Here is a 23912-nt window from a genome sequence, read left to right as displayed (position 1 = left end):
TGTCCTGCGTTCAGATAGTCGCTGCCCAAGAAGAGTGTAAATTCGCCCGTGCAAGTGTGCGATCGCATGTGTACGCCGTGCGAAAATATCCCTCAGTCAGCGGACAGCTGCATATCCGTTCGCAACTCACTCACCATCAAATGATTTTACCAGTGTGTGCAGTCTCTGCGCAGCCCAGGACTTACTCCTACAGTGCGATGAGAACAGGCTGATCGGGGACGGAGCTGACGTCAGACACCCTCCATGAAAGCGCTTGGGCACGCCTGCGTTTTTCCTGAGACTTCCATAAAACGGTCAGTTACCACCCACAACGGCCTCTTCATGTCAATCAGTATGCGAATGGCTGTGCGATCAAAATTTTCACACCAGCTTGTCGCTGTTTGGCATTGCGGTGCATACGTATGTGCAGTCAATCGATAATCGCCTGCTGTGCTAAAACGCACAGCAGCGATCAGGTCTGAATCGGGCCCATTGTACTTCACAGTTGGGAATAAACAAGACTGGGTAATAACAGGACTGTCTCTACCGCGGCGCCTGCCGTGACCCCTGCAGGCTGCTGTTACCAGCTCCCCCTCCTCCCACCCATAGTACTCTGCTCGCAGTGCGGAGTTTTGTGAAATGACGTGGTTGCGTCGTGACATCACAAGGTCACGTAGGGAGCAAGCAGTTGAATAATGAGATGACGTGGTGGAGCGGGTGGCGGACGCTATTTTAGACCCAGCACAGGATCACCCAGCCCCTAGGGAAGAAGGAGAAGGCAGGCGGCTTACTGTGTATGACTTATTATGGTGCAGGCGGCATTACTGTGTGGGGCATAATATGTGTAGGAGGCATTACTGTGTGGGGCTTAATATGTGCAGGGGGCATTACTGTGTGGGGCATAATATGTGCAGGGGGCATTACTGTGTGGGGCTTAATATGTGCAGGGGGCATTACTGTGTGGGGCATAATATGTGCAGGGGGCATTACTGTGTGGGGCTTAATATGTGCAGGGGGCATTACTGTGTGGGGCATAATATGTGCAGGGGGCATTACTGTGTGGAGCTTAATATGTGCAGGGGGCATTACTGTGTGGGGCATAATATGTGCAGGGGGTATTACTGTGTGGGGCATAATATGTGCAAGGGGCATTACTGTGTGGGGCATAATATGTGCAGGGGGCATTACTGTGTGTGCATAATATGTGCAAGGGGCATTACTGGGTGGGGCATAATATGTGCAGGGGGCATTACTGTGTGGGGCATAATATATGCAAGGGGCATTACTGTGTGGGGCTTAATATGGTGGATTTTTTTCTATCCTGTGGTGGCCAAGGTCTGTTGGTGCAGGGTCAAAAACTGGGGTGCTAGGTAGTCTTTTCCTGTAAGGCCACACCCATTTTAGCAAAGCCACGCCCCCTCAGCCCCATATACTTTATAATTGGCAATGGAGGGGGGGGGGGGTGCACATTTTATAGTCTATGGGGGGACCATTTTATAATGTCTATGGGGGTGGGTGGGGGGGCACATTTATTTTCACACTTGGTTGGAGCCACATTTTCTAGAAACAGCCCTGTGTAATAACAGAGAGGTAAAAGAGCCCCATTAGCAAGCTTACAGTCTATAACAGGGGTGGCCAACCAGTCAGAGGCAAAGAGCCAGAAAAGATCTGTAGTCAAGGGCAAGAGCCAGTATCAGGCGCGCGCAAAAATGGGGGCGTGGCCTAGTTTTCACAAAGCCACACCCCATTTTGTGCACACACCTTTCATTATGACGTTTGTAGGAGTATGACCTTGTGTCATAACCCCGTTTTTAGTCATGTTGTACAGTGCCACATACATATAATGCCCCAGTACAGTGCCACATACATATAAAAGTGTCAAAAAATGGGTGCCTCCACACTGCCAGAAACATATGCCCCCACAGTGCCATATACACATATGTCCCCACAGTGCCAGATACATATATGCCTCACAGTGCCAGATACATATATGCCTCACAGTGCCAGATACACATGTCCCCCCAGTGTCAGATATACATTTCCCCCCAGTGCCAGATATACATTTCCCCCAGTGCCAGCTATGCCCCCAGTGCCAGCTATGCCCCCAGTTCCAGATATATATATGTCCCCACAGTGCCAGCTATGCCCCTAGTGCCAGATATATGTCCCCAAAGTGCCAGCTATGCCCCCAATGCAGTGTCCCCACAGTGCCAGCTCTGCCCCCAGTGCCAGATACATATATGCCTCACAGTGCCAGATATACATGTCCCCCAGTGCCAGATATACATTTCCCCCCCAGTGCCAGATATGCCCCCAGTGCCAGATATATATGTCCCCAAAGTGCCAGCTATGCCCCAATGCCAGATATACATGTCCCCACACAGTGCCAGCTCTGCCCCCAGTGCCAGATATACATGTCCCCACACAGTGCCAGCTCTGCCCCAGTGCCAGATATACATGTCCCCACACAGTGCCAGCTCTGCCCCCAGTTCCAGATATACATGTCCCCACACAGTGCCAGCTCTGCCCCAGTGCCAGATATACATGTCCCCACACAGTGCCAGCTCTGCCCCCAGTGCCAGATATACATGTTTCCACACAGTGCCAGCTCTGCCCCCTGTGCCAGATATACATGTCCCCACACAGTGCCAGCTCTGCCCCCAGTGCCAGATATATATGTCCCCACACAGTGCCAGCTCTGCCCCCAGTGCCAGATATACATTTCCCCCCAGTGCCAGCTATGCCCCTGTGCGATATGCCCCCAGTGCCAGATATATATGGCCCCACATGTGCCAGCTATGCTCCTAGTGCCAGATATATATGTCCCCACAGTGCCAGATATGCCCCCCAGTGCCAGATATACATGTCCCCACACAGTGCCAGCTCTGCCCCCAGTGCCAGATATACATGTTCCCACACAGTGCCAGCTCTGCCCCCTGTGCCAGATATACATGTCCCCACACAGTGCCAGCTCTGCCCCCAGTGCCAGATATATATGTCCCCACACAGTGCCAGCTCTGCCCCCAGTGCCAGATATACATTTCCCCCCAGTGCCAGCTATGCCCCTGTGCGATATGCCCCCAGTGCCAGATATATATGGCCCCACATGTGCCAGCTATGCTCCTAGTGCCAGATATATATGTCCCCACAGTGCCAGATATGCCCCCCAGTGCCAGATATACATGTCCCCACACAGTGCCAGCTCTGCCCCAGTGCCAGATATACATGTCCCCACACAGTGCCAGCTCTGCCCCCAGTTCCAGATATACATGTCCCCACACAGTGCCAGCTCTGCCCCAGTGCCAGATATACATGTCCCCACACAGTGCCAGCTCTGCCCCCAGTGCCAGATATACATGTTCCCACACAGTGCCAGCTCTGCCCCCTGTGCGATATGCCCCCAGTGCCAGATATATATGGCCCCACATGTGCCAGCTATGCTCCTAGTGCCAGATATATATGTCCCCACAGTGCCAGATATGCCCCCCAGTGCCAGATATACATGTCCCCACACACAGTGCCAGCTCTGCCCCCAGTGCCAGATATACATGTTCCCACACAGTGCCAGCTCTGCCCCCTGTGCCAGATATACATGTCCCCACACAGTGCCAGCTCTGCCCCCAGTGCCAGACATACATTTCCCCCCAGTGCCAGCTATGCCCCAGTGCCAGATATATATGTCCCCACAGTGCCAGATATGCCCCCAGTGCCAGATATATATGTCCCCACACAGTGCCAGCTCTGCCCCCAGTGGCAGATGTACATTTCCCCCCAGTGCCAGCTATGCCCCCGTGCCAGATATGCCCCCAGTGCCAGATATATATGCCCCCACAGTGCCAGCTATGCTCCTAATGCCAGATATACATGTCCCCCAAGAGCCAGATATATATGTCCCCACAGTGCCAGATATATATATGTCCCCACAGTGCCAGCTATGCCCCCAATGCCAGTGACCCCACAGTGCCAGATATACATGTCTCCCCAGTGCCAACTATGACCCCAGTGTCAGGTATACATGTCCCCACTGTGCCAGCAATGCCCCCAGTGCCAGATATACATGACCGCCCCCCCCTTCCCCCGTGCTGCCCACTGCGCTGCTGCTGTCTGTGAGGGGAGGAGAGCGCAGCGTGCGCGTCTCCTGCCCCTCACTCTCCGGCAGCTGTGTCTCTTCAATTAGGCACCGGTCTGTGAGCCAATCAATGCTCGAGGTCCGGCATCCTTGAGCTCTGATTGGCTCACGGACCGTCGCCGGAGAGTGAGGGGCAGGAGAGGCGCACGCTGCGCTCTCCTCCCCTCACAGAGTGACAGCAGCAGCGCAGTGAGCGCAGGGGATGGGGGGGCAAGGGCAGCGGTGGGCAGGACTCGGCAGAGCCGCATGCGGCGGATGAAAGAGCCGCGGGTTGGCCACCCCTGGTCTATAAGGAAATAGGTATTTGATGCAGCCCCCGATATATGGATACCTTTCCTGAAAAAAATGTGCGGAATGTAGCCCATAGACATCAATGGCTTACACCATTTGAAGACGACGTTATTTACCAGGGGCCGAGTACCAGAGTACTTTTACCTTCCAGAGCTTTGTAAATTTGGGGGCTGCTTTTGCAAATGAAAACGGGGATATAAAGAAGATATATTCAGGGTATACTTACAGGGGCAGTATAACGGAGGAGAGGGCTTAATGCGCAGGCTCCGTGCCGGACCCCTCCTCTCTAGCAGCATTGTGCCTGCATCTACTGCGCATGTCTCTGGGAACATGGCACCTTCGCTATATTCCCGTATTCTGCGCATGGGCCGATCTCCTGTATAATGGCAGCTGCATAATTTTCCCAGTGATATCTGTCTGCAGCGCTGATAGACGCGGGAATCCGGAGAGGTAAGTATAATTATATGGGTGCAGGGTGGCCCCCCCGTACCCAGGGGCCTGCGTGCACCACACACCCTGTACACATTATATATACACCAATGGAGTGTATTCAATAAGAGTGGAACCATTCCGACATGCATTTGTCGGAATGGATCTGACAACCACTATTCAAACAGTTGCCAAATCCGACTGTCAGATTTGAGCCTAATTCGACTGTCGGATTTGGCCGCTGCTGCTGCCGCTCATCTCTGCCCAGTGCTGCTGCTGCTCACCTCTGCTTGGTGCCGCTGCTGCCGCTCCCCTCGCCCCGGCGCCGCTCCCCTCACCTCGGCGCCGCTCCTCAGCCCGGCACCGCTCCTCACCCCAGCGCTGCTCCCCTCAGGGTGGATGGTGGAGGCGGCGGCGGCGGCTACGTCAATCCAACTTTTTACAAAGTCGGATTGACATTGTCAGAAATGGGACCAAAACCTGTCTGTCAGGGCCGAGTGTTTCTGTGAATCCGTTAACCCTGGACCAACCGAAGGTGAAGGTGCTGGGGTATGAGAAAAGCAGGGAGGACGAAGAAAGTTCCGTTTCATATATTTATTAGAGGCAACAATTCCAGTAAGGACTTAAATGACAAGTTATTAATCACCATATATATACTGACGTATTGCATAGAGTGGTAGAATGATAAGCAGGAACAGTCTTAAAGATACATTGAGGAAATGTTCATAAAACTGAGTTTTTAAACAGGCTTGTGAATGAATGATGAATTGTCCAAAAGAAACAATGATTGCTGCCAAACTGTAAGGAGTGTTAACTGGATATTGCAGACATAAATGAGTAACTGTAGAGACTTGTACTGAAGCTTAAAGATAAAACTGAAAGGCTGTGAAGAATTGTCCTTGATTGTAGCAAAAATGAAAATACAATACTGAAATGGGTTACTTGCGAGTTCTGAAGATAACACAGCACTGTGAAACTGCAGCAGACGACAATGGTGATGAATGGGTTAAGTTTAGAGCTGAACAAACGAACACCTGAATTTAGTAGAATCCTCCAAAGGCTTGAAGCAGGCAGACAGGGTAACCTCTCACAAGACTCTGGAAATCCACTTGTTTGCCACTGGGAGAGCGATTGACTGACAGCACAGCAGGGAGCTGGTGGATCTTTAGCAGTGAAGGCTGCAGGCAGACCTCTGGGAGCGGAGGCGATATCTGGACCACGGGAATCACACGGGAATGCACGGAGAGAGCACAGAGCTAGGGCATAGAGTAGATACAACAAAGCACTGGCTCAGAGTAACATAATCCCAGCCTACTTAAAGGCAGCACAAGCACGGGATTGGCTAACACTTACCCACAGGTGTTTCACAAGTGCTCTCTGGTGCTCATTTGGTCTCCAACATCGCCGCCTCCTATACTGCATACAAACTGCGGTGCCTTTGGCCATTTGGTCCCCGCACTCCCAGCTCCCAGAACCTGCATCACCTGTGCCACTGACCACGCCGCGTCCCCACACAGCCACACAGCACCGCAAGCAATTGAACCGGCAACGGATGGACCCCAGAACCCGCAGAGGTGAGAGATCGGTTTGTGACAGTACCCCCCCCCCTTTAAGGGTGGACTCCGGACACCTTTGAGCTTTGTCAGGATTCTTGGAATAGAATTTCTGTACCAGTCTTGGAGCATGAACATCTTCGGCAAAAACCCAGGACCTCTCCTCCGGACCATAGCCCTTCCAATCGACCAAAAACTGCAGACGTCCATATCGGCGACGTGAGTCCACAATCTCCTTAACCTCAAATACCTCATCCTGCAAAGAGTGAATTTTAGGAGGTTTGGACAGGGTAGTACGAAACTTATTGAGAATCAAAGGTTTCAACAACGATGCATGAAAGGCGTTAGGAATTTTCAAAGACAGTGGCAACTTGACTTTGTATGACACAGGATTGAGTACCTTTACAATAGGAAATGGACCAATAAACTTGGGAGCAAACTTCTTAGAGGGAACTTTGAACTTAAGATTGCGAGTAGAAATCCAAACTTGGTCTCCTACCTTGTAGTTTAGTACAGCCTTACATTTTCTATCTGCAAAAGATTTATAATGAGCAGAAGTTTTAATCAACGACTTGCGCACACAACTCCAGATTTTAGACAAACGTTGAAGCTCTTGATCTGCTGCTGGAACCTCTAGAGCTGGCAACGGATGGAACTCTGGCACACGAGGATGAAAACCAAAGTTAGTATAAAATGGCGTAGATTCTGAAGACGAATGAAAGAGATTATTATGAGCGAATTCTGCCAATGGAAGGTAGTCAACCCAATCATCCTGTGAGGAAGATATGTATAACCGGAGAAAGGTTTCAAGATCTTGATTTACTCTCTCAGTTTGTCCATCTGTCTGGGGATGATATGCCGGAGAAAAATTCAACTTACTGTTTAAAGATGAACAAAGCGACCTCCAAAACTTGACTACAAACTGTGTTCCCCGATCAGAGATGATCTCTCGAGGGAGGCCATGCAACTTGAAGATCTCAGAAATGAACAATCTGGCTAGTGAAGGGGCTGATGGTAATCCAATTAATGGAATGAAATGCGTCATTTTCAAAAATCGATCCACTATCACCCAAATGGTATTCCGCCCTTTTGATGGAGGTAAATCGGTCACGAAGTCCACTGAGATATGAGTCCACGGTTGTTTGGGTATAGATAATGGATGTAACAAACCTGGCTGAGAACCCCTTGGACTCTTATGTTGGGCACATTTAGGACATGCTGCTATAAACTCTTGAGCATCGGCTTTAAGACGTGGCCACCAGTAAGACTGTTGAATAAATTTGAGAGTCTTTAGTACCCCAGGATGACCCATGAAGGATGAAGAGTGAGCCCAAGTAAGCAGTCGTTTTCGAAGATTTGTGGCGACAAAGGTTTTGCCAGGCGGACGAACCGGGACCGGAGAAGTTCGAGTCATTAAAAAGGACGTAGGACTCACAATGGCTTGATTCGTGGTAGCATCATTTGATTCAGAAGAATTGAAGGACCGAGAAAGGGCATCTGCTTTTTTGTTCTGAGACCCTGGACGATAGGTGAGCTTAAAATTAAATCGGGTGAAGAAAAGAGCCCATCGAGCTTGCCGTGGATTCAAACACTGAGCCGACTGCAGATATAGAAGATTCTTATGATCAGTATATACTGTAATGGGGTGTTGTGCTCCCTCTAGAAGGTATCTCCACTCCTCAAATGCCAATTTGATGGCAAGTAATTCCTGTTCCCCAATTGCATAATTACGTTCGGCCGGTAGGAACTTACGGGAGAAATATCCGCAGGGATGGACTTTTTTTTATCTTCAAAGACTTGTGACAACACAGCTCCCACTGCTTCTGTAGATGCGTCCACCTCCAGTAGAAAGGGACGGTTCAAATCTGGCTGTCGAAGAATGGGGGCTGACACAAAGGCTTGTTTTAAATCAGAGAAGGCTTTGATTGCTTCAGAAGACCAGTTCTTAGGATTTGCTCCCTTGCGAGTTAGGGCTGTGATGGGAGCGGCCAACGTAGAGGAATTCTTAATGAATTTCCTATAAAAATTAGCAAAGCCAAGGAATCGCTGAATCCCCTTGAGAGTCGTAGGAGTGGACCAGTCTCGGATAGCTTGTACCTTTACAGGATTCATACATAGCTCTGATCCGGAAATGATGTAACCAAGGAACGGTATAGAAGATACTTCAATGTACACTTCTCCAACTTACAATATAGTCGATTTTTTCTCAGACGTGTCAGTACCTCTTTAACTTGGTGACGGTGAGACTTCAGATCCTTGGAGAATATTAAGATATCATCCAAGTATACTACTAAACACTTGTAGAGAAGATCACGAAAAAGTTCATTCACATAGCTTTGGAACACTGCAGGCGCATTACAAAGACCAAAAGGCATTACAAGGTATTCGTAATGCCCATCCCGGGTATTAAAGGCAGTCTTCCATTCGTCCCCTGCACGGATGCGGATTAAATTGTAGGCCCCACGAAGATCTAATTTTGTAAGCACAGTAGCTCCCTTTACCCGGTCAAATAATTCAGGAATTAACGGCAATGGGTACTTCTTTTTCACAGTGATCTCATTAAGTCCGCGATAATCTATGCATGGTCATAACCACCATCTTTCTTCTTAACGAAGAAGAATCCGGCTCCTGCAGGTGAAGAAGATGGTCTAATAAATCCTTTGGTTAAATTCTCTTGTATATAATCAGACATAGCTTGAGTCTCTGGGATGGACAGCGGATAAATTCGCCCCCTAGGAGGTGTTTTGCCCGGCACCAAAACGATTGGGCAGTCCCATTCGCGATGAGGGGGTAAGGAGTCTGCCGCTTGTTTACTGAAGACATCCACAAAAGATTGGTAGACTGAGGGTAACTCGGGAAGACTAACTGACCGGAGGGGTATAATTGAAGCTAAACAGTCCTTGGTACAAGATTCACCCCACAAAAGAATTTCCATGGTTTGCCAATTGAATTGTGGATTATGTTTCTGCAGCCAAGGTAATCCAAGTATCACATCATGAGAGGCTTTGGGAATCACGAGGAAGGAAATATATTCGGAATGGAGCACACCTACTTTCATCTTGAGACATACGGTTCGATGAGTAATTATGCCGTCTGGAATTCGACTTCCATCCACTGCTGTAACAGCAACTGCTACTTCCAGAGGCACGGTTTGAACTTTAGATCGTATGACAAAGGCTGAGGTGATGAAGTTCTCGGCTGCACCGGAATCTAGGAGAGCTGAAACTTTAACTGTAGAACGCGGAACTTCTAAACGAATAGGCAAAGTCGGCTCTTTCCCAGAACGTGATTCTAAAGTAACTCCTAGCTTAACCTCTCTTGGATAAACTAGGAGCGAGAATTTCCCGGCCGAAGTTTACAAGACTTAACTAAATGTTCGGAGGACCCGCAGTACATGCCGAGGTTACCCTGTCGACGACTAATTCGTTCCTCCTCTGTGAGGCGAGAGCGCCCGATCTGCATAGGTTCTTCTGTCGTTACAGGAGACTGAGATGAAGAATCTTGTCGAGGTCTAGGACGATAGCGCAGACTAGATCGCTCTGTCTTGGATTTCTCTAAACATCGCTCTGTAGCGTAAATCGAGTTTATTACAGATAGAAATCAATTCATCCAGCTTAGTTGGCACATCACGAATGGTTAAATCATCCTTGATTTTTTCTGAAAGTCCATTCCAAAATGCTGCGACCAGGGCCTCCTCATTCCAGTTTTACTCTGAAGACAACGTGCGAAACTGAATAATATATTGACTGACAGGACGTAAACCTTGACGTAAACGGAGAATCTCCAAAGATGCTGAGGTGGTTCTACCTGGTTCATCGAAGATTTTCCAGAAGGATGATACGAACTCTTTATAATTAGAGAGAATAGGATCTCCTCTCTCCCACAGTGGCGACGCCCACTCCAAGGCCTGACCGAACAGGAGGGCAATAATATATGCGATCTTAGAACGGGCTGATGGAAAAGCACGGGATTGGCTAACACTTACCCACAGGTGTTTCACAAGTACTCTCTGGTGCTCATTTGGTCTCCAACATGGCCGCCTCCTATACTGCAGACACACTGCGGTGCCTTTGGCCATTTGGTCCCCGCACTCCCAGCTCCCAGAACTTGCATCACCTGTGCCACTGACCACGCTGCGTCCCCACACGGCCGCACAGCACCACAAGCAACTGCACCGGCAACGGATGGACCCCAGAACCCGCAGAGGTGAGAGATCGGTTCGTGACACTGTCGGATTTGGTCTCCTTTCTGAAGTATGCAGATCAGCTGCTATTCCGCTGATCCACGTGCATTCCAACAGCTTTCCGACAAGTCGGATTTCCTGACTTGTCGGAAAAAACGGGGCCGCATTGAATAGGTCGGAACACCTTCCGACCTAAACCTGTTGGAAACTGTCGTCTTTCCAACAAGACGGCAGTTTCTGACAGGTATTGAATACACCCCTTAATAGTTGCAGATCCCCCCCACCATAAATGGGTGTTTGATAAATATGCTCCTAAGTCTACTATTGAAGTTGCATGTTGTCTCGGTGTAGTAGAAGCTGAAATTCCGCAGGCAATATAAACAGTAAACTGCCGTTCCTTCTACTATTGCAATGGGATTCTTAATAGATCGGAGGTGAGGAATGACAGTAACTCTGTTTCGGAAAAGTCTCTGCAGCAGCCCAGCGCTAACATTTGGCAATAGGCGTCTCCATCATCAACATAGACTAGATTCATTTTTGGTTTTAGTTCTTTATCCAACTATACCACTGAGCTTCCATCTTGTTCTTAACCATCTCTTTCATGGTATCCGGTTAATAGATCTACAGTAAAAAGACAGTTAATAGGTTAACTCCATGACATCACAATGGTCGAACTATTTAGGGTTGACCTGTAGATCTATTGAACTACACCCCTCTTTCACATAGGACGGGATGTATCAAAAACCAGGAAGTGAACAAGCCCAGCAAACTGGGCGAAACGCGTTTTCCGATCTGGAGGGGTCCCTCTTCACTAGCATCCACGCAACCATGAGATCCCCACCGGTGGATTTAACTGGTAGTTCGTTGGTATCTCTATGAGTTCATGATACCTATCTGCCTGATAGACAGTACCACCTATTATTCCATACATCTATTGATGCTGATTTATTTGTGACCAACTTGTAGCTGTGTAATTGGGTATGTTACATACCTATTTTTGTTAGTTACATACACCACGGATGCATATTAATTGACCATACAAATCTAACACGTGTACATTCCTCTCTTATCAATAGTAGGACTCCTCTGGTGAGTTAATATGTCTACTCCCATTGGCAGTCTTATTCAGGGCACTGTGATTCTCCATTAGGGGTCCCCCCCCTCCAGGCACTCAAGGGCCAGGGGTGAAGCCCGAGGCTGTCCCCAGCACCCCTGGGTGGTGGGTGCCGGGCTGATAGCCAAAATTGTGTAAAAAAAAAAAGAATATTGTCTTTTGCTGTGGAACTACAAGTCCTAGCAAGTCTCCCCCTCATGCTGGTACTTGGAGAACCACACACACACCGGGAAGGTAAAAGTTTATTAACACACACCGACACACTTGCACATACTTACCTAGTGTCCCACATAGCCCCTCGGTCCTCTTGTCCATGTAGAATCCATGGGTTCACTGCAAAAAAATTTAAACAAAAATCAGCCACAGAGCAGAAATGCACTGTTTTAAAAATGGCTGACAGTCGAAAAAGACACTCCCCCCAACCCTGTAATGTCATCCCACTATTATAATGAGATAGTCAAAATCTCACATAAGCCAAAATCTCACATAAGCCAAAATCTCACATAAACCAAAATCGTAAGCACACATAGGTGGTCATTCCGAGTTGTTCGCTCGTTGCCGTTTTTCTGTTTTGCTGCAAAGTTCAAAACTCCAGTATTGGTCCGGATACAGTTCGGCAGTGTGATGAGTATGGCTGGTTACCCCAAAGGTGGCCACCTTTGGGGTCACCAGCCATACTCATCACACTGCCGAACTGTATCCGGACCAATACGGGAGTTTTGAACTTTGCAGCAAAACAAGAGAGACGTTTAACCCTTTGGGACCATCACCAATCCTTCAAATTCAAGAAGGACACCGCACCTATTGAGGACTTTCAAAACCAGGCGGGTTTTGACCTGATGTAAGAGACCTTCGCATGGGACTTTACCTCTAGCGGTTTTTGGTTAAATTTAAGGGCGAGACTGCGCTGTCAGTCCGTCTCTATTTTCTGCTATCCAGGTTATTGCTAATAAGAACGGGATACATTGATATTGGCATTAATTATTGTGACCCTATTTTTAGTAATAATTGTTAGTAATCACCATATATATGGTTTTATTTGGTTTTAATTCTATACCCTATTAAATGTGGAAAAATTATCACTCAATCCTTCTTATCAAATTTTTTTTAACCTATCAACACATTAGCGCTGCTATTTTTTGCATATTAAAGATGCTGTCTTATATATGAGGGATGCTCAAAGAGACATTGGCCTACTGGGTTCTAGAGTCAACGCTATGGCGATTTCTGCTAGACGAGTCCTATGCACCCGGCAATGGACAGGTGATGCCGACTCAAAGAGGCATATGGAGGTTTTACCTTACAGGGGTGAGGAATTGTTTGGGGAAGGTCTCTCTGACCTGGTTTCCACAGCTACGGCAGGTAAATCAAATTTTTTGCCTTATATTCCCTCACAGCCAAAGAAAGCGCCACATTATCAAATGCAGTCCTTTCGGTCAAATAAAAACAAGAGAGCACGAGGATCGTCCTTTCTTGCCAGAGGTAAGGGTAGAGGGAAAAAGCTGCCAACCACAGCTAGTTCCCAGGAGCAGAAGTCCTCCCCGGCCGCTACAAAATCCACCGCATGACGCTGGGGCTCCACTGAGGGAGTCTGCCCCAGTGGGGGCACGTCTTTGACTTTTCAGCCACATCTGGGTTCACTCACAGGTGGATCCCTGGGCAATAGAAATTGTTTCCCAGGGTTACAAGCTGAAATTCGAAGAGGTGCCTCCTCGCCGGTTTTTCAAATCGGCCCTACCAGCTTCTCCCCCAGAAAGGGAGATAGTTTTAAATGCAATTCAAAAATTGTGTCTTCAACAGGTAGTGGTCAAAGTACCCCTGCTTCAACAAGGGAGGGGGTATTACTCAACCCTATTTGTAGTCCCGAAACCGGACGGTTCGGTCAGACCCATTTTAAATTTAAAATCCTTGAACCTATACTTGAAAAGGTTCAAGTTCAAGATGGAATCGCTCAGAGCGGTCATCGCCATCCTAGAAGGGGGGGGATTTTATGGTATCCCTGGACTTAAAGGATGCATACCTTCATGTTCCCATATATCCACCTCATCAGGCGTACCTGAGATTGGCGGTACAGGATTGTCATTACCAATTTCAGACGTTGCCGTTAGGACTTTCCACGGCCCCGAGGATTTTCACCAAGGTAATGGCGGAAATGATGGTGCTCCTGCGCAAGCAGGGTGTCACAATTATCCCTTACTTGGACGATCTCCTAATAAAAGCGAGATCACGAGAGCAGTTGTTGAACAGCGTGTCACTTTCACTGAAGGTGTTACAGCAACACGGCTGGATTCTCAATATCCCGAAGTCACAGTTAGTTCCTACGACTCGTTTGACCTTCTTAGGCATGATTCTGGATACGGGCCAGAAAAGGGTTTATCTTCTGATAGAAAAGGCTCAGGAACTCATGACTCTGGTCAGGGACCTATTGAAGCCAAAACAGGTGTCGGTGCATCACTGCACTCGAGTCCTGGGAAAGATGGTGGCATCTTACGAGGCCATTCCTTTCGGCAGGTTCCATGCGAGGACCTTCCGATGGGACCTACTGGACAAGTGGTCCGGGTCACATCTACAGATTCATCAGATGATCACCCTGTCCCCCAGGGCCAGGATATCTCTCCTGTGGTGGCTGCAGAGTGCTCACCTTCTGGAGGGTCGCAGATTCGGCATTCAGGACTGGGTTCTGGTGACCACGGACGCGAGCCTCCGAGGTTGTGGAGCAGTCACACAGGGAAGAAACTTCCAAGGTCTTTGGTCAAGTCAAGAAACTTGTCTTCACATCAACGTCCTGGAACTGAGGGCCATATACAACGCCCTTCGTCAAGCGGAGACTTTGCTTCGCGACCTACCGGTTCTGATCCAGTCAGACAACATCACCGCAGTAGCTCATGTAAACCGCCAAGGCGGCACAAGGAGCAGAGTGGCAATGGCGGAAGCCACCAGGATTCTTCGCTGGGCGGAAAATCATGTAGGCGCACTGTCAGCAGTGTTCATTCCGGGAGTGGACAACTGGAAAGCAGACTTCCTCAGCAGACACGATCTACAGTACATCCAGGAGAGTGGGGACTTCATCAGGAAGTCTTCGCACAGATTGCAAGTCAGTGGGGCCTGCCCCAGATAGACATGATGGCGTCCCACCTAAACAAAAAACTACAGAGGTATTGCGCCAGGTCAAGAGACCCTCAGGCGGTGGCAGTGGATGCCCTAGTGACACCGTGGGGGTTCCAGTCAGTCTATGTGTTTCCTCCTCTTCCTCTCATCCCCAAGGTGTTGAGAATAATAAGAAAAAGAGGAGTACAGACAATTCTCATTGTTCCAGATTGGCCGCGAAGGGCCTGGTATCCGGATCTGCAGGAAATGCTCACAGAAGATCCGTGGCCTCTTCCTCTAAGACAGGACCTGTTACAACAGGGGCCCTGTCTGTTCCAAGACTTACCGTGGCTGATTTTGACGGCATGGCGGTTGAACGCCGGATCCTAGCCGAAAAGGGAATTCCGGATGAGGTCATTCCTACTCTGATAAAGGCTAGGAAGGACGTGACAGCTAAACATTATCACCGTATATGGCGAAAGTATGTTTCTTGGTGCGAGGCCAGGAATGCTCCTATGGAAGAATTCCATCTGGGCCGTTTCCTTCACTTCCTACAAACTGGAGTGAATTTGGGCCTGAAATTAGGCTCCATTAAGGTTCAGATTTCGGCCCTATCCATTTTCTTTCAGAAGGAATTAGCTTCTCTCCCAGAAGTACAGACATTTGTGAAGGGAGTGCTGCATATTCAGCCTCATTTTGTACCTCCGGTGGCGCCTTGGGACCTTAACGTGGTGTTGAGTTTCCTTAAGTCGAACTGGTTTGAACCACTTAAAACAGTGGAATTAAAATATCTCACTTGGAAGGTGGTCATGTCGTTAGCCTTGGCTTCGGCTAGGCGAGTGTCGGAATTGGCGGCTTTGTCTTATAAAAGCCCCTATCTGGTTTTCCATATGGATAGAGCGGAATTGCGGACCCGTCCTCAATTCTTGCCTAAGGTGGTTTCATCTTTTCATATGAACCAACCTATTGTGGTGCCTGTGGCTACACGAGACTTGGAGGATTCCGAGTCCCTTGATGTGGTCAGGGCTTTGAAAATTTACGTAGCCAGAACGGCTAGGGTCAGAAAAACAGAAGCACTGTTTGTCCTGTATGCTGCCAACAAAGTTGGCGCTCCTGCTTCAAAGCAGCCTATTGCTCGCTGGATCTGTAACACGATTCAGCAGGCTCATTCAACGGCTGGATTGCCGTTACCAAAATCGATTAAGGCACATTCCACTAGGAAGGTGGGCTCTTCTTGGGCGGCTGCCCGAGGGGTCTCGGCATTGCAATTGTGCCGAGCTGCTACTTGGTCGGGTTCAAACACCTTTGCAAAGTTCTACAAGTTTGATACCCTGGCTGAGAAGGACCTCCTGTTTGCTCAGTCGGTGCTGCAGATTTATCCGCACTCTCCCGCCCGTTTGGGAGCTTTGGCAGAATCCCCATGGTCCTTATGGAGTCCCCAGCATCCTCTAGGACGTAAGAGAAAATAAGATTTTAAACCTACCGGTAAATCTTTTTCTCCTAGTCCGTAGAGGATGCTGGGCGCCCGTCCCAAGTGCGGACTACTTCTGCAAGACTTGTATATAGTTTTTGCTTACATAAGGGTTATGTTACAGTTTTCATCAGTCTCGGTCTGATGCTGTGTTGTTTCATACTGTTAACTGGTTCATATATCCCTAGTTATACAGTGTGAACGGTGTGGGCTGGTATGAATCTTGCCCTTGGATTAGCTAAATCCTTTCCTCGTACTGTCCGTCTCCTCTGGGCACAGTTTCTCTAACTGAGGTCTGGATGAGGGGCATAGAGGGAGGAGCCAGTGCATACCCATACCTAAAGTTCTTTCTTAGTGCCATGTCTCCTGTGGAGCCCGTCTATCCCCATGGTCCTTACGGAGTCCCCAGCATCCTCTACGGACTAGGAGAAAAAGATTTACCGGTAGGTTTAAAATCTTATTTTTTCTTATATAGGTGCACTCTCATTGGTGTTGTCACACCCTGCTCTATTATTCTACTACCACACCACACTGCTAATGCCCGATCTCATCTGATCTTGGAAGCTAAACAGTGTTGGGCTGGGTCAGTAATTGGATGGGAGACCTCCCAGGAATCTCCCAGTGTTGTATAAGTTCTGGAATTTATTTGGGTGTAATCTAAATACAACACCAACAGCAGTATCACCATTTTTCCTCTATTTTATTCCCTATTACTGAGATATTTAATTTGTGCTATTTAATCATCTGGTATGAAATTGAAACTATGACTATTGCTTGCCTGGCTTTTTTTTCAGATACTAGTGATCAGGTTCCCTGTTTGTCACCGACCAATCTCTTGGTCTTATCAATACAGATTTTTTTTTCTGTACTGGTCAAGGGAAAAGGGTGTAGGACTTACTGTGTCCACACTTTTTCAAACTACCAGTTGTGTAGTATGACCAGAACATTTTAACCTTTTTTCACACGATTTGTCTGCTGAGGTATTGGCTTTTGGGTAATTCTTTGTTTGTTTGATTTTATAAATATCAATAAAAAATATGTTTTAATATTTCTATATATCTTGGAATTTAACATTTAGAATTAGAGTGCACCCACTCAAGAGGCTTCTGTTTCTCCTTTCTTGTCACATAAGGGGGTATATCAGTCTGGGTCTACCCATATCAGTCTTGCATCTTCTTGCAAGGCAATGATTTCCAGCTGTATGTGGCTCATTCATGTTACTTGCAGTGATGATAATGAGCCTCAATGTCCCATTGTACTCTCAGGCTCCCAACCGCCAGCCTCCGAACATGAACTTTTATCTCAGTATGTTCCCCAAGACGTTGTTTCCTTCCTGCATTACGCTGCAAGCCGTCACAGGCTTCACAATGTAAGGAACTGGGCTTATTATATGTATATACAGGACACATAAAGGCCATGTCTGCTTCACTTGCTCTGGTCTGATTCATATGGGCTAGTGTGCTAACCAGAGATGGCCCGCTACACCTGATAGATGGGCCAGCCACTGTGCACCACTGGAATGCAGGGCAGCCTTTAGGGGGTGACTGTGGGGACTGGTGTCCCGGGCCCTTACAGAGAGGGGAGCCCTCCCCTGGATCCTACCGCCAATACCTGGTGAGTTGCACCAGGCTGTAAATAAATTATTGACTGATGCGCAGGGATGACTTTTTAAAACAAATCTTCCCTGTGCATCAGGTCTCTGTGAACCATTACTATAGGTCTTAAATGCTCCACCTATATGTAACATCCCAATGTGTGACATCACATAGGGGCATACTTGCCTACTCTCCCGGAATGGGCTGGAGGCTCCCGAAAATCGGGTGACCCTCCCGCCCCCCCCGGAAGAGCAGGCAAGTCTCCCGATTTTTTAGGGGCCCCCCTGCCCGGCCGCCCACTTAGTGAGTAAAGTGGGCGGTCCGGGCAGTCGATGACGCGATTCTTGCTGAATCGCGTCATCATAGCAACGCCCCCTGCTGTATAATGCCGGTAATCGCGGCATTACATAGCAGGGGCGTGGCTTAAATGAAGTGCCGCGATAACCCCTCCCCTGTTCCGCCTCCGCCCGCCCCTGTTTTGCCTCCGCCCCGCCCCCTACCCGTGTCATAAACCGCCCCGCTCCCCTGCTGAGCCGACCTGGCTGCTCTCTCCCGGAGAGAGCAGCCAGGATGTCGGCATGTATGCATAGGGGTGGAGAGGTGCAGCAGAATCTTTATTTTTTATTTTTTTTCGGGGGGAGGGGCCCAGTCTGTTTTGTCAGTCCTGGGGCCCACAATTCATGATGGCAGCCCTGCTGGAATGGGTCATGCAGACGTGGACAGCAGGCGCACAGGTGCGGCCCCAGTACAGTATGGGCGCGGTGCGGATTGCAACTAAAATGGATTGCAAAAATACACGGCTTGTGGAGGAGTCTGACTTGTAGGTGTTAAAACCCTGGGTGTAAGTAGCACACTGACAATGATGGCCATTGCCTGACAATCAGGAAGCTTTGTGGGCGGTAACGGGGAGTGAAGGCAAAAACTAATTTGCATATTTTTGCACAGCAGCTGCGTACAAAGTTACAGCTGCGAATGCATTTTCCTACTTCTCTGAATCCGGAACCAGTGCCGGCAGGAATAGATAACATACCTCCAGAGAGTTTTATTGTTAATGTCCCTTTAAACGCAACAGAGTACAAACAAGAGCATATAGGAACACGTCTGGTAGGGCAAGGGTTAAATGACACTGGTTGAAATCCACTATGATTGAGCTGCTCTGGTCTCATCAGAGTTTACTGTCACAATGGCAGACAATGGTCTCCTAGCAACCGTCTCCAAAACAGTGTTTCTAGAAGTTCTATTGTCTTCTGCATTAGTGATCACAATAATGAACGCAGGGCGCTACTGGGAGGTTGCCCGGAGTACGGTAGACTTCTGGTAAAAAAAAAAAGTTTATTCTGCTGCTTTGATCGCACTTTGTACACTTCCCAAGTTCTCATTTCCGGATGTGTAGTTTCGATTTTAGAACCCGTATGTATGTGCAGAGAGCGGGGAGCACAGGTTACCCCAGATCAGACTGTGTGCTATTTATACTGTATGTGTCATTTCCCCCACCACTAACGCTTTTCATATTTTAGTATTAAAACGTAACACATTGGTGCCTGCAGCCGCTTTACCACTAGATTTCCATTGAAAGTATAGGAAATGGGGTGTGGTCACGCCCACTTTGCATGTGGCTACGCCCCTTTTCCTAATTTGTATCGTTTTTTTAGTATAAAATGTTGGAGGGTATGTACTATATTTGTACACACACACACACACACACACACACGCACGCACACACACACACATTTATCACTGTGGCTGCAAATATAACATCTCACTGTCTACAGTCAATTTATTTTATGCAATAGGAGCTTATTGAAAATAATATTTCTGGGACATCCCCCTTACAATAGCTGTTTCAGGGGCTACCCGCACATATTAACCATCACCCGGAGGACAGCAGCAGATATCAGTGTGGAGTTTGTATGTTCTCCTTGTGATCATGTGGGTTTATCCTGGTGCACGACTTCCTGCCATAGTCCAAAAACATAGCGGTTGGTTAATGTTTGCATGTGTGTGTTAGGAAATTGAAAGATCCACTTGTTAAAAGTGCACTACCAGGGGCAAGTATTCTATTGCCCCGAAAATGACTTTTCAGCGTAATTAACTTTTTATTGCCCCTACTTTATTTTATAAACTTCAATACATACAAATAATAGTTGTAGAGACAACTTTTGAGTTATATTACTCTCACTGTTCCTTTACCCCTGAAAAAAAAAATGTTTTGTGTGCTGCTGGGAAAAAAAGTTCTATAAACAAAAACTCCCGCCTCTTCCCACTTCCCTGAGACAACTGGCAGCGCATTGCGTCATTGTGCCCCACCCCAGCACTGTACGATGCCGCAACATTACACTGTGAAGGGTGGGGTTTTATAACAAGGCAAATTGCACCACTATGCCCCCTGTGCTTGCCTACTGGCGGTGCATTGTGGTTTTGCCCTTTTTCTCATATTGTACTTGGGTGTGGTATTGAAAGTCGACAGTAACTAGGTCGACAATGTCTAGGTCGACCACTATTGGTCGACAGTAACTAGGTCGACAGGGTCTTTAGGTCGACATGTTCTAGGTCGACAGGTCAAAAGGTCGACATGAGTTTTTAATGTTATTTTGGTGTTGTTTTCTTTGCCGAGTGACCGGGAACCCCAATTAGTGCACCGCGTCCCATCGCATGGCGAGCAAGCTTCGGGCATGGTGCCTTCGCTCCGCTACCGCTTCGCTCAGCACAGATTACCGTTCCAATCGTAGTCCACGTGGATCGTTAAGTATGAAAAGGTTCAAAAAAAGAAAAAAATTGTGAAAAACTCATGTCGACCTTTTGACCTGTCGACCTAGAACATGTCGACCTAAAGACCCTGTCGACCTAGTTACTGTCGACCAATAGTTGTCGACCTAGACATTGTCGACCTAGTTACTGTCGACTTAGAGACCGGATCCCATTGTACTTTAGCCGTAATAGTGTTATTGTGTGGTTCCGCAGAACAGTGACCATATTGCCATAGAATGCTGCTTACATTTACTAAGGACAAACATGGCCACAAAGAATTTCTCTAGCACGGCAGCTGTACAAGACACGGGAATGAATACTTCTTCTTGGCTACCAGGAATGTTTGGCTATCCAGAATGTTGACTTACTTCCTCTTCTGAGCTATTATAAACTCTTTTCAGGAATGTTTCGGTCACACCCAGCCGTGCTTAGTAACATAACATCATTTGTTAATTCCAACTTGTATCTCCAGTGTGTCATCCACACATCCACTGTACATTACCATATTTATCTAACGCATCATACGCAGCACCATGCGCAGCACCTGAGAGTGATTGAAGGTGTGATACAGAATGTTTCTCAGAATCTGCCCCATAATCACGCATCTGTTTTATACCACAAACAGACAGGGTTGTGCTGAGATTATAGGCAGCAGTGCAAATCTGTGGGACCTATGCCAGTTACAGTATCTCTGTAGTTTCAGCAAACAATGTTGGGGGTCATTCCGAGTTGATCGTAGCTGTGCTAAATTTAGCACCGCTACGATCATCTTCCCACACATCGCACAGCGGCACATGCACAGATCCGACCTGATCGCTGCGCTGCGAACTGCAGCGTGCGATCGGGTCGGAATGACCCCCGCTGTTGGTGAAATCGGTGATACTTAGCTGCCCAGGCGATACTGAACGGTACAAGGTCCTAATGCGGAGGTGGAGGCAGACGGAGGCTGCTGCGCCTGGTGGTGCGACGTTATGCAAATGTGGCTACAAAGCCCTTCCCTGGGGTACATCCGTGCTGGGCCAGATTAACAATGGGGCGGATGGAGCTCCAGCCCCAGGCTGCCACATAAAAATAGGCCCATCAGCATAGCCGCATGATCACTAGCCACCTGCTGGTCACATGGTCAGCCATCAATCATAACATTTAAGATTGCATTTCAAGTTTTCTAAAAAAAAAATTATGCATTTTTTTTTATATTTTTACATATTTAGGGAAACATTGGAGCGGATAGTGTAGAGTTGTACACGCCCACATGGCCCTGGCCACACCCATATAGCACTAATCACACCTCCCCCATTTCTCACAATAGGCCCTTGAATATTTTCAGCTCCAGGCCCATGTGACCCTTAATCCGGCCCTGCATCCGTGTGTGTGAATGTTATACTTACCTACTTTGCTGTCCCCTCCACTGGTAGGGGGTGTGGCCTGGCGGGAAGGTAAGCTGTATGGGGGGGTGGCATCACTATTGCATCATCGTGGCTCCGCCACTGCTATACAGTGTCAAGAAAAAGGGCGAATCGCATCATTGGGTCCACCCACTTGTGCTCTGTCGTTGGTGTCCGAATGGGGTGCGGGGGGCTGGGAGGAAAAGCAGGAGACTTGCCTATCTTTCCCAGGGGAGGGGGGGACACTTACTTTACCCCTCCGATGGGTCACTCTTTGCAGATGTGTGCATGCGTAGCTTTGGGCTTCTAGTTCCACTAATGTAGAAACAAGTTTCAATAATTTGTTGGAACTTTTTTTTTTGTAAGCAACTTTATTAATGTAAAAAAAAATCTTTACAATTTTTTAAAATGTTTTTAATCTGTTATTTTGTTGAATGTGAGGAAGTGTGTGGATGACAGGACAGTAGCTTTAATTCTTCTAACTATGGGGGTCATTCCGAGTTGTTCGCTCGTTATTTTTTTCTCGCAACGGAGCAATTAGTCACTAATGCGCATGCGCAATGTCCGCAGTGCGACTGCGCCAAGTAAATTTGCTATGCAGTTAGGTTTTTTACTCACGGCATTACGAGGTTTTTTCTTCGTTCTGGTGATCGTAATGTGATTGACAGGAAGTGGGTGTTTCTGGACGGAAACTGGCCGTTTTATGGGTGTGTGCGAAAAAACGCTACCGTTTCTGGGAAAAACGCGGGAGTGGCTGGAGAAACGGAGGAGTGTCTGGGCGAACGCTGGGAGTGTTTGTGACGTCAAACCAGGAACGAAACTGACTGAACTGATCGCAGTTGCCGAGTAAGTCTGGAGCTACTCAGAAACTGCTAAGAAGTGTCTATTCGCTATTTTGCTAATCTTTCGTTCGGAATTTTGATAAGCTAAGATTCACTCCCAGTAGGCGGCGGCTTAGCGTGTGCAAAGCTGCTAAAAGCAGCTAGCGAGCGAACAACTCGGAATGACCCCCTATGAAGATTACTTATAAAGTAGCGGTAACATCCGGGATTCCTGCTGCTACACATCTGGTAACGCAGAGGGCGGGGAATACTTGATACAATGTAACAAGTGCTTTCTTTGAGGACTTTGGGGCTGATTCAGGTTGGATCGTAGAACGTGATCCAGCTGCAAAAATGACAGAAAAGATGCTGCGCATGTGCAGTGCCCACATTTTCTGCGGAGGGGGGGGGTCGCAGAAAATGCGATCGCCTCTAGTGGGGGGGGTGGCAATGCTCCGATTCCTAGGCAAAGACAAAGCGTTGCAGGGGCGTGGGAACGCAAACTGAGGCATGACGGGGGCGTGATCGCAGCGGCTGTGTGACGTCACACGCAGCCGCCATGATCAGAAAGATGGTGGTGGGCCTCCTGCGGGCTAAGCTGTGCCGGCAGGAGGCAACCTGAATTTCTGCTATCAAGTAGAAGTTGCGATGCGATCGCAATTTCTGTTTGATGAAGGGGGGAGGCGGCGGTCAGCGTGCTGGGAGGCCTTAGCAGAATTTACAATCCAACCTGGATCAGGCTCTTTGTTTTTTGAGAGACCCACTGCATACCCTCCAACCAGGGTCGGACTGGCCCACAGGGGCACAGGGGAAACCACTGGTAGTCCCTACTGCCTGTGGGCAGGGCCGGTTCAGGGGCTTTTTGCGCCCCGGGCAGCAATAAGGGGTGTGGCTTAATACAGGGGGCGTGGTCAGTTACGCCCCCTGTACAGTAGTAGCGCCGCTGAAATGATGTGCGTTGCGCGATAACGTCATCGCGCACCGCACAGCAAAGGTCCTCTCCACGAAGGGAAACTAGATGCGTAGCGTCTAGTTTCCCTTCACAGCGGGCAGCCCACGAAGGGAAACTAGACGCGTAGCGTCTAGTTTCCTGTCACAGCGGGCAGCTGCAGCGGGGGGCACAGCAG

General features: G+C 48.3%; 1 protein-coding gene and 1 pseudogene across 1 annotated transcript in view; both read left to right on the top strand.

The window, feature by feature from the left end:
- The window catches only part of PAQR8 (progestin and adipoQ receptor family member 8), a 189731-nt gene that overhangs the window by 129813 nt on the left and 36006 nt on the right, over window positions 1-23912 (top strand). The window lies entirely within an intron of this gene.
- Window positions 16750-16869, top strand: LOC134912382 (5S ribosomal RNA; annotated as a pseudogene).

The sequence above is a fragment of the Pseudophryne corroboree genome, chromosome 4, assembly GCF_028390025.1.
Source record: "Pseudophryne corroboree isolate aPseCor3 chromosome 4, aPseCor3.hap2, whole genome shotgun sequence".
Lineage (NCBI taxonomy): Eukaryota > Metazoa > Chordata > Amphibia > Anura > Myobatrachidae > Pseudophryne > Pseudophryne corroboree.
This window is presented reverse-complemented; position numbering and strand designations above follow the sequence as displayed.